The sequence below is a fragment of the Drosophila pseudoobscura genome, chromosome 4 (assembly GCF_009870125.1).
Source record: "Drosophila pseudoobscura strain MV-25-SWS-2005 chromosome 4, UCI_Dpse_MV25, whole genome shotgun sequence".
NCBI classification, from domain to species: domain Eukaryota; kingdom Metazoa; phylum Arthropoda; class Insecta; order Diptera; family Drosophilidae; genus Drosophila; species Drosophila pseudoobscura.
Genome location: NC_046681.1, coordinates 1,090,493 through 1,105,053, shown reverse-complemented (window position 1 = coordinate 1,105,053; position 14,561 = coordinate 1,090,493). Strand labels below are relative to the sequence as shown.

The following is a 14,561-nucleotide window of genomic DNA, read 5'->3' as shown; positions in this document are numbered from 1 at the left end:
CCAACTGCGTAAGTTCAATACAACTAGCCGAGACACCGACACTACCCCGCTCCATGTCTACACACACCACTTAATACACACGACGAGCAGCACTCGCCCTAGCCCCGAACCACCCTCTCTACGATAAGCCAACCCCGACGTCTCCCTCAAAGTTCCATCTACTTCCACAAATTTCTTGTGGGTTGACCTCTGGACGTGACTGAGCTTATCTCAGCCTGAAATAGGTCCACAATTTTCCTGGGTTGCTGAGTCGAGATCACCAATGGGTCTGCTTGGCATTTAATTTTTGTTTTTGAGGTGAGTCTCGTATATGGCTTCAATGTCATGTCGATTGAGGAACTGCAACTGTGAAATACGGATGGCATTTCAGAAAGATGTTATGCGAAAAACCAGTTAAGCAGATTTCTGTTTGATTAGGAGCTCCAAGAGGAGATTTTGATTGGGCATAAGTTTCTGTATCGTTTGTTGTATTGCTACCCATTTTATTTGTTATAGTTACCAGCATTGATTCAATTCCAATTAGCCACTGTTGGTTTATAGACTGAGGCGTAGGCTCGCTTGTATAGCTTAACGTCTTAGCAGAAGAAACTCCTGGGGTCGTAGTTGATGGTATACACGGTTTGGTATACAAGTTTTGTTGGAAGACTGTTGGTTTGGCGTTTTTTTACCCACTTTATAGACAGGGAAATCTCTACAGTTGCCAGTGTGGTATTCCCCAAAATTGCCACATTTTTTGTTTGTTTTCTTCATTCCGGCTATAATAATAATACGCTCTGGTTCGGTTTTTGGTTTTCTTGTATCTTTGAAACTGTGGATGCCACAGATTTTCTTCCTTTGTGGGGGCGGGGCGAACATATCATAGAAGTCTGTATAAAAAATGTCGTTGCTCTAGCTCTTATAGTCTTTAAGCACTAGGCGCTGATAGGGACGGACAGACAGACAGGGCTCAATCTACTCGGCTATTGATGCTGATTAAGAATATATATACTGTATGGGGTCGGAAATGCTTCTTTCTGGAAGTTACACAAAACCACTTTCACCACAAATCTATTATACCTCTATACTCATTTTGAGTATCGGGTATAACAAGTCTGCCGTTGATGATCGTTTTCGGTTCGAATCTTAATGGAGGAGATGTTGCGCTTATGTCTAAATGTAAATTGGGTAACAATTGTTTAGATCAGGCTAATCTAGGAGAGTGTAGAATGAGAAAGGGAAAAATTGAGTTCCTCAGTAAAAAAGTGAGCTCAAAAATTGAGGAGCTATGAAACAAACGACACCTTCGACTAGTTAGGATGCAAACCGTAGCTGAGGAAAAAAATAAATGAGGCAATACATGTAATCAAATTAAAGTCACATGTCGCGCATGTAGTGTTGAACAAAAGAGATCAGTACTTGGATGTACTTACCAGATGTAATGGAATTTTTAGAATAACGGTACTTCTCTTTACACCTCGCAGAATAAAGAGGGAAAACCGTAGAAAAAGTAGTGCAATATGTCGGCATAAAAGAAAATTGTCCGGTATATAAAATGGCAGGACATACCATAATTCACTGCTATAAGTTTAAGAGAACAAGTCCGATAGATAGAGGCCAGTTTGCAAAAAACAAAAACGCAAATATTAAACTTAGAAAGAAAGCTCAGCAATAATAACATTTTAAAAGAAAAGTACATAAAGTTTGAATTCAAAAATTTAGGACACATGCTAGAGTCCAAAGAAGATAGGAAAGATTATTGCCCAATCAAGGAGTCATAAAAGATTCCAGTCTAACGACAAAGCTGAGGGTGGTTTTCGGTGCTTCAGCAAAAACTACAGAGCAAACAAAATTAAAAATGATATCATGTGGGTTTGGCCAAGAGTCCAAAAAGATATCTTCGGCCATTTGTAATATCTGCGGACATTGAAAAAATGTACCCGCAAATTAATATTGATAAAGACGATCAACAATATTTGCATAAGAGTATAAACGCACAACTGTTGCGTACGACACAGCCAGCTTCAGCCCTCTACTTAGCAAAAATCACGCAATTATGAAAATCATAAAGAATGACTTTTATATGGACGACATGTAAAGGAAGTTACCCGGGAGCTTTCTAGGGTTGGTGGCTATGAATGAGGTATACATATTACTAGGTTTTATTTAATATATTTAATGATTATATAATATCGGCGATTAGTTATGTGTGAATAGCGGGAATTGATTTGCGGCGGTACAGCGATATGCGAGCAGTTGATTATGATTATATTTTCCTACTAACTTCCACTCCACAAAAAAGTCGAGCAAAAGGGAATTGAAAGATCATGCGATGCGACAGTCCAATGTAAAACGGTACACATCGATGTATGCGTGTGCAGCTGCGGGCTTTAGCTATACGTGTGAGAACGTTACAGCTATGTTTTGGACACAAGCAATAACAACACAGCTATGCCCGTAAAAATAATTACTTAAGTGGTGCAATACAATCATGAGCATATGAATAGGGCAGTTGTAATATAAATGAACATTGCACTAAAACGTGACTAATTTCTCAACATACCGACCCCCCTGAACGACTGTTCAGAGCAAGGGAAACACAGAAAGTTTGGTAATAGGTCTTCTCTAAACTCCTCGGGCTGTTTTTATGGTGACCACTCGAACCCTCTCGTCTTGGCCAGGATGAACTTCGGTGATACGTCCAAGCAGCCACTTGGTAGGCGGTTGATAAGGCTCCTTCACCACAAGAGTGTCCACAGTTATGTTGTTGGACTCCTGTTGTCATTTCGTGGGATTTTGCAAGGAAGCAAGGTATTCAAGACTCCAAAGTTTCCAGTATCCTTGAACCTTGGCTTGCAAGGGGCGGATCGAAGCTCAACTCTCCCACAACGCAATTGATGTAGCCGTCATAAGAAATGAAAACCGTTATGTTTCGTGGTATATATATAATTATGAGTGTGTATTTGGTTGGACGGTCGCGCGGTAGATCGGCCGTCTGAAGCGGGTGTGAAATCGTAACTGCTTAACTCTATGCCTTATGGTGCTTTTTCTGCCGTGAGCGCCGTGTGGATCATGGATTATGGATCCGAGCGGCCCTCCGAGCGCGCGAGAGCGAGTTGGGACCGGGGCGCACGGAGTTGGCACAGTGCGCGGAAATTGTTTACGGCTAGCCTGAACAGTCTCCAACGCTGCAGTCTGTAAATGTTGACGCTTAACAATGACGGCTCCGGCACCGACATGTGAGGTTGACCTGTAAGAAAATGAGCAGGGGTAAGGGGATCCAAGCGAAAGTCAACGCACTGCTACCAATTACTCGGCAAGGTGGAGCTTGATAGATCATACGCCGGTCTCCCAAATACTTCCAAAATGCGGGGCAGACGGCGGAATGAAGTGCCAGTGTATTTCCTGACTCGTAAAGAAAATTAGCAATTTCCTCGTCCTGACTTTGAGATACAGCTCTCCGTTGCTTCTCCGTTAGTTCCTTTCTGGATCCATGGAATGTTGTGCCATTGTCTGAGTACAAATCGGATATAGGGCCCCGTCGAGACCAAAACCGCTTGAAAGCGGCGATAAATGCAGGGGTCGTCAAATCACTGACGAGCTCGATATGAATGCCTTTTGTGGACAGACAAACAAAGATAGCAAACCAAGCTTTGCCAAACTTCGGTGTCCGACATGCTGATGTCTTGATGGTAACTGGTCAAGCGTAAGCTAATCCAGTATGTAGAAACCAGCGGGTGGGCAAAAGGTGCGCGAAAGGCGGGAAGATCAGCTATGAGTTGTGTGCTCGTAACTTTGCGCTGGAGGAAACATCTTGCGGTTGAATACAATTTTGCGGACTATGTAACGGACTACAAGGATCCAATACTTCTGTCTCAGTGTGTAGCGATGTGACTTGCTGGTGTCTAGCTAGTAAAATGGCGACTGGTGATTCCCTTGGAAGGAGTTTGGGCATTGCCCATGCGTCCTCCTACGCGCATAAATCCTGGGTCGTCAACAAATGGAGTGTAGCGAATCCACTTGAATTTTTTGAATGTGGTTGTCCAGTGCTCAGCTGCTTTTACTCCACTTAGAATAGAACAGCATCTGGAAATGTTTGATTACCCTAGAGCGGGCTTATTGAAGCTCCCATTACGATAAAAACGATGACAGGCAGTCTTTCCAACGAAGTCGATGTACAAAGCGAAAGCAAAAGCTAATTGTCCGCAAAAGATGTGACCAGGGGGACCAGGGCCTTCTTGCTTTCTGTAAGTACGCTCAAGCTGAGTTTAGCCCGCTCTTATCCCGTAGCTTGTGCTGTAGCTATCACTCTCTCCCTATTATCTCTCCCTAACTCAAACAACTGTTCTTTCTCTCTCGCTCTTCAAACTTTCTGAGCAATAGCACTCTCTGTTTAGTAGCTCTCGCTATAACCGCTCTCCAACCTGCTCTCTTTTTTAACTAATTCCGCTTTGAGCGTTGCCTGGCAAATTTTAAACTAAATAAATAATAAAAATGAAATACGCTTTGGTCTGCTCCAAAAAAAAAACTTGTACGAAGCAGATCTCCCACGATCAGCCGAATGTCCCCTGCTGGCTCTGCGACAGCGTAGTGCACGCAAAATGCGCTGGATTTGCTGGCCTCGTGTGTGATGCTATAGCCAAACGTAATGGCTTGCATTACAGTTGCGAGGCATGCCGTGCGGTGGAGAAAGACATGGTAGATTTTATGAGGCAGACGCGGAGTGTCTTTAAGGAGCTGATCGTTGGTTTTAAAAACCAATACGATCGGCTCCTAGCCATGGAGGCTCAGTTTAGTGGTTTAAAACTGCTGAATGAGTCTCCGAGGCGCAAAAAGATCACTCCGCGGGATCTGCAAGTGCCAACCGTCACTCAGCCGTGCGCCGCCGAAAAACTGACTCCGTCCACTCCAAGTGTGCAGCAGTTGATCTCGTTTGCCACTCCAAGGGCAATGACATCTGCTGGCGATGCAGATTTGTATTTATTTGTATATATATTCCTAACGCAACAGTATTCCTACTTTATGTTAAAGCGCTAGTCACATGGAGTTCACATATGTATGTAGTTGTATGCTTTAAGCAGAATGATTTTCTTATTCTAACATTTTTGGTATGACTAATATTTTTATTATTATGACTAATATTTGTATTATTAATACTAATACTAATTCTAATTTTTTTTTTGTTTTTTTTCCTATTTTTTTTTTTTTTTTATTTATTTATTTTATTTTTTTTTTTAATTATTATTTTTATTATTTATTTTTATTTACTTATTTATTTATTTTTTTTTTTTTTATGGGTTTATCAAGTGTTTTTCTAGTTTATCCCTAAATTGCGTTGCTCTACTAATATTTTTAATATTGAAAGGTAACTCATTCCATAACCGAATAGCATTTGTTAAAAATTGTTTTCCTGAATTGGCAAGTTTGTACCTTATGGTTACCAGATTCAACGTTCTATTTGATGAAGCAAAGGTTAATTTATCATATAAGTAGCTCGGCTGTCTGGTATAGATTATTCGATGTAGAAAAATAAGTGTTCTGTACCGTATCCATGTCTTTAAATCCATTTTGAATATTTGTCTTGCTAAGATTGAGATATGATCGGTTCGTCTCTTATTATATATGTAGCGGGCAATGTTGTTAAATGTTACTTTTAGTTTTTTTTGAGATTCAGCGTCACAATTTCCAAATATTTCAATACCATAGAATAAGGTGGGTGTCAAATATGTCTTAGCTATCATTAGTTTGAGTTTATCTGGCAGGTATTTTTGTGTTGGTGCGAGTTTTCTTAGTAGACTATATGTTCTACCAGTAGCTTTCACTACTTGGCTACTCCAAGAAAGCGTATTGTTAAATGTTAATCCTAAGTTTTCCACCTGATCTACGTAATTAATTTGTTTTCCTTCAATTTCAAGTTTTGGATAGGCCATCGTATTTAATTGCTTCTTGTATATAATTACACATTTACATTTATCTGGATTAAGTGCCAGACCATTACGCTTCGCCCAGCTACTCACATTGAGCAAATCACTGTTACACACACTTATACACTCATCAATTTTACTCAATGGACGACTAACATACATTTGGACGTCATCCGCATACATATGACTTACAATTTAACAGGACGTCTGGCAGGTCATTCACATATAATGAGAACAAAGCGGCCCAAGAACTGAACCTTGAGGCACACCACGTGCAGTGCTCATCATTGAAGAAATTCTACTTCCACTTACCACTACCTGTCTTCTATCCGTTAAATACGATTTTAATAGCTTTATAGCTACCTTACTAAAATTGAAAAAGTTAACTAATTTACTTAATAAGTTTTCGTGGTTAACCGTGTCAAATGCTTTACTGAAGTCAAGTAGTACTAATAGCGTCACATTTCCTTCATCTTGTGTTAATCTAATGTCTTCCGTTATATTTACTATTGCCGTAGTACAGCTTCTTTGTCTTCTGTAACCTGACTGTTTGTCACTTAGTAGTGCATTGTTATCTAGAAAAGTTCGAATTTGTTGTGACATTACTTGTTCAAGGACTTTTGATAAAAACGATAGAATTGATATAGGTCTATATTCATTTTTTCCTTTAGGGACCGGTGTTATTTTCGCAAGCTTCCATGTACTTGGAAATATTGATTTTGTTAAGACAGTATTGCAAATATAAGTCACATGTGGTAATATTTTTGGAAGTAAGATTTTTAGAAATTTTGGATGTATTTCATCCAGTCCGATTGCATTTGACTTAATTTTAAGCACAGATTCAAGGACATCACACTGACTGGCACACATGAAGCTAAAGTTATTATCACAGGAACTATTCGGTATATTGTCAAGATAATGATTATGTGCTACTTCAGGTACCCCGTTTATCACAAATTTTCTATTTAATTCATCTATGTCTACATCAATTTTGGTGTTATTTGTCCTCTTCCCTATTCCCAAGTCTTTGAGCTCCCTCCATGTCCTTCTTGTTAATATTGCACTTTGAAACCTTACAGAATAAAAAGATTTTTTAGCTGTCAGTATTAATAGGTTCGGTAGCCGAATTCATCGCTTCGGAGAATGTGCAGCCAAGTACGTCTGCAGCGTCCGTGCCGTGGTGTCCGCAAGTTCGCTAGTTGTCCCGTCTATCCCGATCACACCAGTAAATAGACGTTCCGGACCTCCGGATATTGCCACCACAGGTACTAGACCTGTGGTGACTAAACCACTGGTGGGAGTCCCACCAAAACGACAAGTTTTTGTTTCACGGCTGGCCCCTGACCTCACATCTAATGATGTAATTGCTTTTATTCAAAGCAAAATAAAAGCCGTGGGTTTAAAGGTGGAGAAATTTAACTTCTCTAATGCCAGGGAGATAGCCTCGTTTAAGATAAGCATCTCCCCAACTCAATTTGACACCTTTTGCTCCGCCAAATTTTGGCAGGAGCATTTGGTGGTAAAGGAGTTTAAGCTAAGAAGAAGAATAGGCCCCCATATCCCTTCCAAATCTTTCCAGTGTGCCACCCTCAACCTCAACTTCCTCTTCCTCAACATCCCGTCTTGCTTCCACCTTTCCAAAAAACTAACTTCTCTTTTAGTAACCTATCAGAATGTAAGAGGCTTGCGTAGTAAGCTCAGCATTCTTTTCCGGGATAGTGTTGCATTTGCTTCCCACGTTATTGTGTTTACTGAAAGCTGGTTAAAGCTTCCTGTTTCCGAGGTTTTGGCATGTCGGTACACAACTTTTAGAAAGGACCGTTCGTCTCGACGTGCAGGAGGGGTTCTAATTGCAGTGGACACTTACTTCACGTCAGAACACTTCACAGTCCAAGTTCAACAGGAATGGAATTCCTGTGTGTAAAACTGATTCTTCCCGCTTTCGCTATTTTCATTACTTGCTCGTATATCCCACTTTCTTCGGATATTTCAATTTATGAGCAGCACTTGTCCGCTTTAACCGCTGTTTCTTCCTCGCTATCTGATAAAGATCGTATGATAGTTTTTGGTGACTTCAACTTGCTAGGAACTGTTTGGTCTTCGGTAAATGAGTCTAGTATCCTAGGGCCCATATCACGACATGACTTTGTTGACGGCTTGCTTGACCTGTCCCTGTCTCAAGTCAATCATGTGAAAAATTCCTTGGGTCGATTGCTTGATCTATGCTTTGTATCGGATCCGACCATAGTGTTGTTAACCCGAACCCTTCCGCTCACTATACCTGAAGACGCCTACCACCCTACTTTCGACGTTTCGCTAGATATAGGACCAACAGTATTGGATCGGTCGAGTGGACTACCTGAACGTGTCCGCTGCTTTCGTAATAACCTCATTAGGGATTTTGATTGGTCCGCTTTGTACTTGTGCACTGATGTCATAAAAGGCACAAACATATTTTACAATGCTCTTGGCATTGGAAAAACCCCAGTCTAAAAAATGTACAATCAATACTTTATAAAAAATGTCAAGAAGTGGGTTCTCCTACTTCTCACTCTCGCTATGTAATAGCTCGGTCAAACTTTTCAGTTCTTAACGCTCAATGTTATAAGAACTACGTATCTCGATGCAGGATACGTTTTTCTCAGGACCCTAAACAGTTTTACTGCTTCGTAAACAGTAAGCGTAGAACGTCCGCACACCCATCCTCGCTATCATTTTGTAATACGCAGGAAAATAATGATCAGGCAATTGCCGATATTTTTGCCCAATTTTTCATCCGTACCCATACGGTTTACCGAGGTCGAACGGAATTTTCAGTCCCTTGTTAAGTGTTTTTGTTTTTTACTTCATGATCTTCGACTAGTTAAGCCGGTGTTTTCAGGGGGTCCAGACGGGGTTCCAGGTTTTGAACTCAGGTACTGCGCCGAGGCGCTGTGTGGTCCCTTGCTTAAACTATTCACCCTGTTCATTGATTCTTCTTGCTTCTCCCCGATCTGGAAGGAATCGTTTGTAATTCCTCGCCATAAAAAAGGTAGCAAGTCTGAAGCAAAAAATTATAGAGGTATAGCGAAGCTATCCGCTATTCCTAAAATATTTGAGAAGATTTTAACTCCGCACTTGCAACATCTCTGCAAGTCACTTATATCTCCAACTCAGCATGGATTTATAAGGCGGCGATCAACCACCACGAACTGGTTCGAGTTTACCTCTTTCATTATTAAAGGCTTTCAAGATAACTTGAAGACAGATGTTATTTACACCGACTTTAGTAAAGCATTCGACTCTGTAAACCATTTCCATTTAGCGCACAAACTTGACCTCTTACAGTTTCCGCCCAACCTCCTGAGATGGATTTCTAGCTATTTTTATTCCAGGTCTCAAAGAGTCATCTTCAAAAACTCCCTCTCTTTACCAGTAAAAGTTTCTTCGGAAGTACTACAGGGCAGCCATCTAGGCCCCTTAATCTTCACACTTTTTATTAATGACTTGCCTTCAGTATTAACATACTCTCGAGTACTTATGTATGCGGATGATGTTAAACTCTGTGTCCAGTACAAGGACATTTCATTTCATTCTCGCTTGCAATCCGATCTCAATAGCTTTGAGTCATGGAGTTGTGCAAACTTGTTACACCTTAATGCCTCGAAATGCAAAGTTATGACATTTCATCGTTCTAGCTCTTGTTGGCTCCCTATATTCCATTTGGCGGTTCTCTTGAGAGAATTACCCTGGTGGATGATCTGGGTGTTATGTTAGACCCCAAATTAAAGTTTTCCGAACACATTTCTCCCATGGTAAATAAGGCCATGGGTGTGTTGGGTTTATAAATAGGTGGTCAAAGGAAATTGACGACCCCTATATAACAAAGACTCTCTATACCTCGCTTGTTCGTCCGATCTCAGAGTACGGCTCCTGTATACGGTGCCCTCAGTACAAAGTACACCAGGACCGTATAGAATCAGTACAGAAAAACTTTTTACTCTTTGCTCTGCGGGGCCTTAGCTGTGATGAAGGTGTGAGACGCCCATCTTACTCTAGTAGACTACCATTAGTAAACCTCCCATCCTTAGTCAACCGTAGAAAAATGCTTGGTGTGATTTTTATGCACAACTTTATCAGGGGTGACATAGACCGCTCTGATCTGTTGAGCCGCATAAACTTCACGATTAGACTTACTTTAAACTTTATACCGTTGTTCCTTCCACTTTGTAGATCGAATTATTCCTTGCATGAACCGTTTAGGGCCTTATGCTTGGATTATAATTCCCTCTACCATATTAAATCCACAACTCATTCTCTTCCTCTTATTAAATTACTAATCCTTACACACCTTTCTAGTAATTAGTAATTGTAGTGGTATTTGTATTTTGATTGCATGCTTAGTTTCTTAGTAAGATTAGTGCTAATTTTCTCCGAATGCTAGTCTAACAGCTATCCATCTTGAATGTTCGCGTTCGGTTCGGCTACGCGCCGTGCGTCATGCGGCAGCGCCCCTCGGTCGGTTGGTCGGGAGGAGGGCTGCGTTTTGCCTGAGATCCGCGCGTAACAGCCTTCTGCTGGTGTCACACGGGCCACTTGACGGTGCAGTAACTGCATCGCCTCTTGAAAGATGCAGTCATTGCATGTCAACGTCCAAGAATAAATTTCACAACAGTTGGGTTTAACCTAAAAAAGTGGATAACAAATATCCCAGAAATTATAGAAGGCGTTAGAGACCAAGAAACTAAAGAATTAATCATTGAGGAGAATGAATCCGTCAAAACAAGAGGACTCCAGTGGAAATCGGTTAGAGACTACTTTAGATTCAATTTTGAACCAATAAAGAACGAGGGGGAACGTTGTGAGTTGCTGCGGAGACCGCAACTCTACATTTATACCCGATACTTAGTCAGCATGGCTCTCCTCCGGCAGACGCCGCTAATATTAAGCGACACGACAAAGAGTGCGTGCGAGAGAGACAGAAAATCAGTCTGAGCGTGACGTCGGGCACTGCGTAGCCAGTGCAAATTGATTTGTTTCCTTTGGCTATAAAAATGATCTGATCTGATCCAGATTCCGCAACCTAATAGATATGATCATTATCTATGATTCTGCGTTTTTAGTTTTCTCGTATCTTCAAAATTGTGGATGCCACAGATTTTCGTTCTTTGTGGGGGCGGAAGGGGGCGTGGCGAAATTCTGAAATACATTTGTGACAGTGACATATTACAGAAGCTTGAATACAAAATGTCGTTGCTCTAGCTTTTATAGTCTCTGAGAAATAGTCTCATTGAATGTGTATTGAGGTTTATTCGAAATCAAAACCAAAAAGATAGAGTTTCCCCATTTTTGAGAGTGAAGGATATTAAGAACGCCAAAGTGTTACATGTAAAAAAAGAACAAGCTATCCAATTCAGTTCCCAAATAGCTAGCTTAATTAATAAAAAGCACATAGAAACAGAAAATAAACTATTAAGCTTAAATCCGTTCTTAGATAAAGATGGATTTTTACGAGTTGAAAGTAGATTGCAAAACTCCAACGCGGAATTTGAAGTTAAACATCAGTTGAGCTTAGATAAGTGTCACTTGACGTCTTCAATTATCAAGAATGCACATAAAGAAACATTGCACGGTGGAATTAATCTGATGCGAAACTATATCCAGCGAAAGTTTTGGATATGTGGGATAAGAAATTGCTTAAAGAAAAAACTTAAAGAGTGTGCAACTTTATGTGTGTGGGTGTGGGAGCTTCGCACAAATTAGACGGAATACCATACCAATTATATGGAATACCATACAGCCCTTAAGGACAACATAAAAGTGGTGTCAATATTAGAAAGAGAACAGATCGAGTGGCATTTCATTCCCCGGCAGTACCTCATTTCGTAGGTATTTGGGAAGCTGGGGTAAAATCAGTAAATTACCACTTAAAAAGAGTAATTGGGGACAATAATTTAACATATGAGGAAATGGCAACTCTATTATGTCAAATTGAAGCGGTACTAAATTCACGGCCTTTGTAAACAGTTGAAGATATGGACGATCTGGATGTATTAACACCAGGTGATTTTATTATTGGATGGCCACTATTTGGCCCGATTGAGACAATTTCAGAGGAACAAATGGGGAATCTGGATAGTTGAAGATTAATTCAGAAAACAAAAAGAGAATTTTGGATCAAATGGAAAGATTAATTACACACTCTGAAACAACGAAATAAATGGATAATAGGAATGCAGAATATTAAAAAGCGACAGATTGTATTAATAAAAGATAAAACCTGTCACCCATCTAGATGGCCCACAGGAAAAATATAAGAAATACATAAAGGTAGGGACGGTAGAGTCCGAGTAGTAACCAAAAAAAAACATCAAAAGGGGGTGATAAAACGACCTATAACTAAAATTTGTCCATTAGCTGGAATTGAGTCAGAAGAGCAAGACTCAGAAATGACTCCAAAAGATACAATGACTGTAATGATAATGCAATGACTGCATCTTCCAAGTGGCGATGAAATTACTGCACCATCAAGTGGCCCATGTGACACCAGCAGAAGGCTGTTAAGCGTGGATCCCAGGCAAAACGCAGCCCTCCTCCCGCTCAGCCGACCAAGGAACGCTGAGGCAAGACGGGCAGCGCGTAGCCGAACCAACCCGAACCAACGCGAACATGCAGGAAAGTTAGCTATTATTCTTATATGCGAGGAAAATTTACACAAAACTTACTAAGAGAACTAAGCATGCACTCCAAATACAAACACCACTACAATTACTAATTACGAAAAAGGTATGTGAGTATTAGTAATTTATCAGCAGGAAGGGAATTTGTGGTGTATATAATATGGTAGAGGGAATTATAATCCGAGCATAAGATCCTAAACGGTTCATGCAAGGAATTATCTCAGATCGGACGAATTAGCGAGGTATAAAGAGTCTTTGTTATAAAGGGGTCGTCACCTCTTGACCACCTCTTTATAAAACCAAAGCACGCCCATGGCCTTATTTAAAATGGTAGAAATGTGTTCAGAAAACTTTAACTTGGGGTCTAACATAGCACCCAGATCATCCACCAGGGTATTTCTGTCAAGAGAACCATCACATAGGGTATATGGAGCCAACAAAGGGCTAGAACGATGAAATGTCATAACTTTGCATTTCGAGGTATTAAGGTGTGACAAGTTTGCTCAACATCATGACTGAAAGTTATTGAAATCTGATTCCAAGCGAAAATGAAATGAAATGTCCTTATACTGGACACAGATTTTAAAATCATCCGCATATATGAGTACTCGAGAGTATGATAATACCGGAGGCAAGTCATTAATATAGAGTGTGAAAAGCAAGGGGCCTGTTGGCTGTCCTGTAGTACTCCCGAAGAAACCTTTACTGGCGAGCAGAGGGAGTTTTTGAAGACGCCTCATTGAGACCTGTAGCATTTTGAATAAATCTTGATTTTAAATTTTTAGACTGGATAACTCTTTGGTAAGCTAAGGAAGTTTTCTAGATTTAGAATTAATTAAGAATCAAACATCAGTGGTAGAGTTAACGTGAAATATTCCGTGGAATAATCCTTGGCATTGGAGCAAACCCAATGATAATGCTTGTGAGAAAGCTCCTTTCAAACCAAAGAGTCATTCAAATTGCGTTTATAGAAAGATATCAAAGACAAGGTTAGTTTGTTTCGAAATAGAAAATAACTACCAGTTAGCTCTTCAAATTTCATGTATACACTAATGCTAGAATTCAATGTATTAGCTCAATCAAAGACTAATTGATCATCATAAACAAGGAATTTTAACAATAATACATGGTTTTACTGTGCAAACCGATGGTAAAATACTAGTACCTGATCACAGTATTCCAAAACAAAGCCACGAGCCAATTTCATCATTTTATATAAGTAAATTACTAAAAGTAAATTATTAAAAGAAGGTCATCATGATTTAAATGGACTTAAGTTCCATTATATATGTGGACATGCGGCCTTTATTATCGGAATCATAAAAATAATAATATTAATAATCTATGCCATAGGAATGGAAATTTTAGAATAGTTTTTCTAAATATGAAAAGACCGAAAACTTGGGTGGCTGAAAATTATTGTATTTAACGACGAAAAAAGAATGGTGCGTGCGTTCGTTTTCCCTCCAATGTATTCAAACAATTTCTTCTTAGCCTAGCTTACCTACACTGGCAAAGCGGGCGAATTCGCCAAGAGCGAGAGAGCGAGCTTTTATTGCGCTCCCGCTTTGCTATAGCCTAACTTAAACTAGACTTCATAATATTCAACCCTAATAAAAATTATAATCCAGATCGGACGCCAAATGGCGCTACAGGAATAATAAAAGTAGCTCGTTGCTTTCCTATCCACTGTAATTGACTGTAAACGATTTTCCGTACTTGTAATTATAGCTATAAGAAAATGTACATAAAAAGATTCAGAATATTCTAAATACAAAACCATACCACTTTCGGCCCCTTGCAAAGTGTTCAAATATGAACATATTATCGTCGAAACCATGCTACTTTCGGCCCACTTCCAGAATTTTCGAACATTAACATATAATTGTACACGAACCATGGAATCTCAGGGAACCAAAAAAAAAAACCGATCTCTTAAGTATTCAAATAAAGTAGATAAGCTATGACTGCTCAGCCTTCAGCAGAGATCTTAAAAGGCATT

The 14,561-nt window shown here is 40.0% G+C and overlaps 1 protein-coding gene across 8 annotated transcripts in view; it reads left to right on the top strand.

Annotated features, from left to right (window-relative positions):
- The window catches only part of LOC26534138 (mitochondrial basic amino acids transporter), a 278,776-nt gene that overhangs the window by 53,866 nt on the left and 210,349 nt on the right, over positions 1-14,561 (top strand). The gene's annotated exons all lie outside the window — the stretch shown is intronic.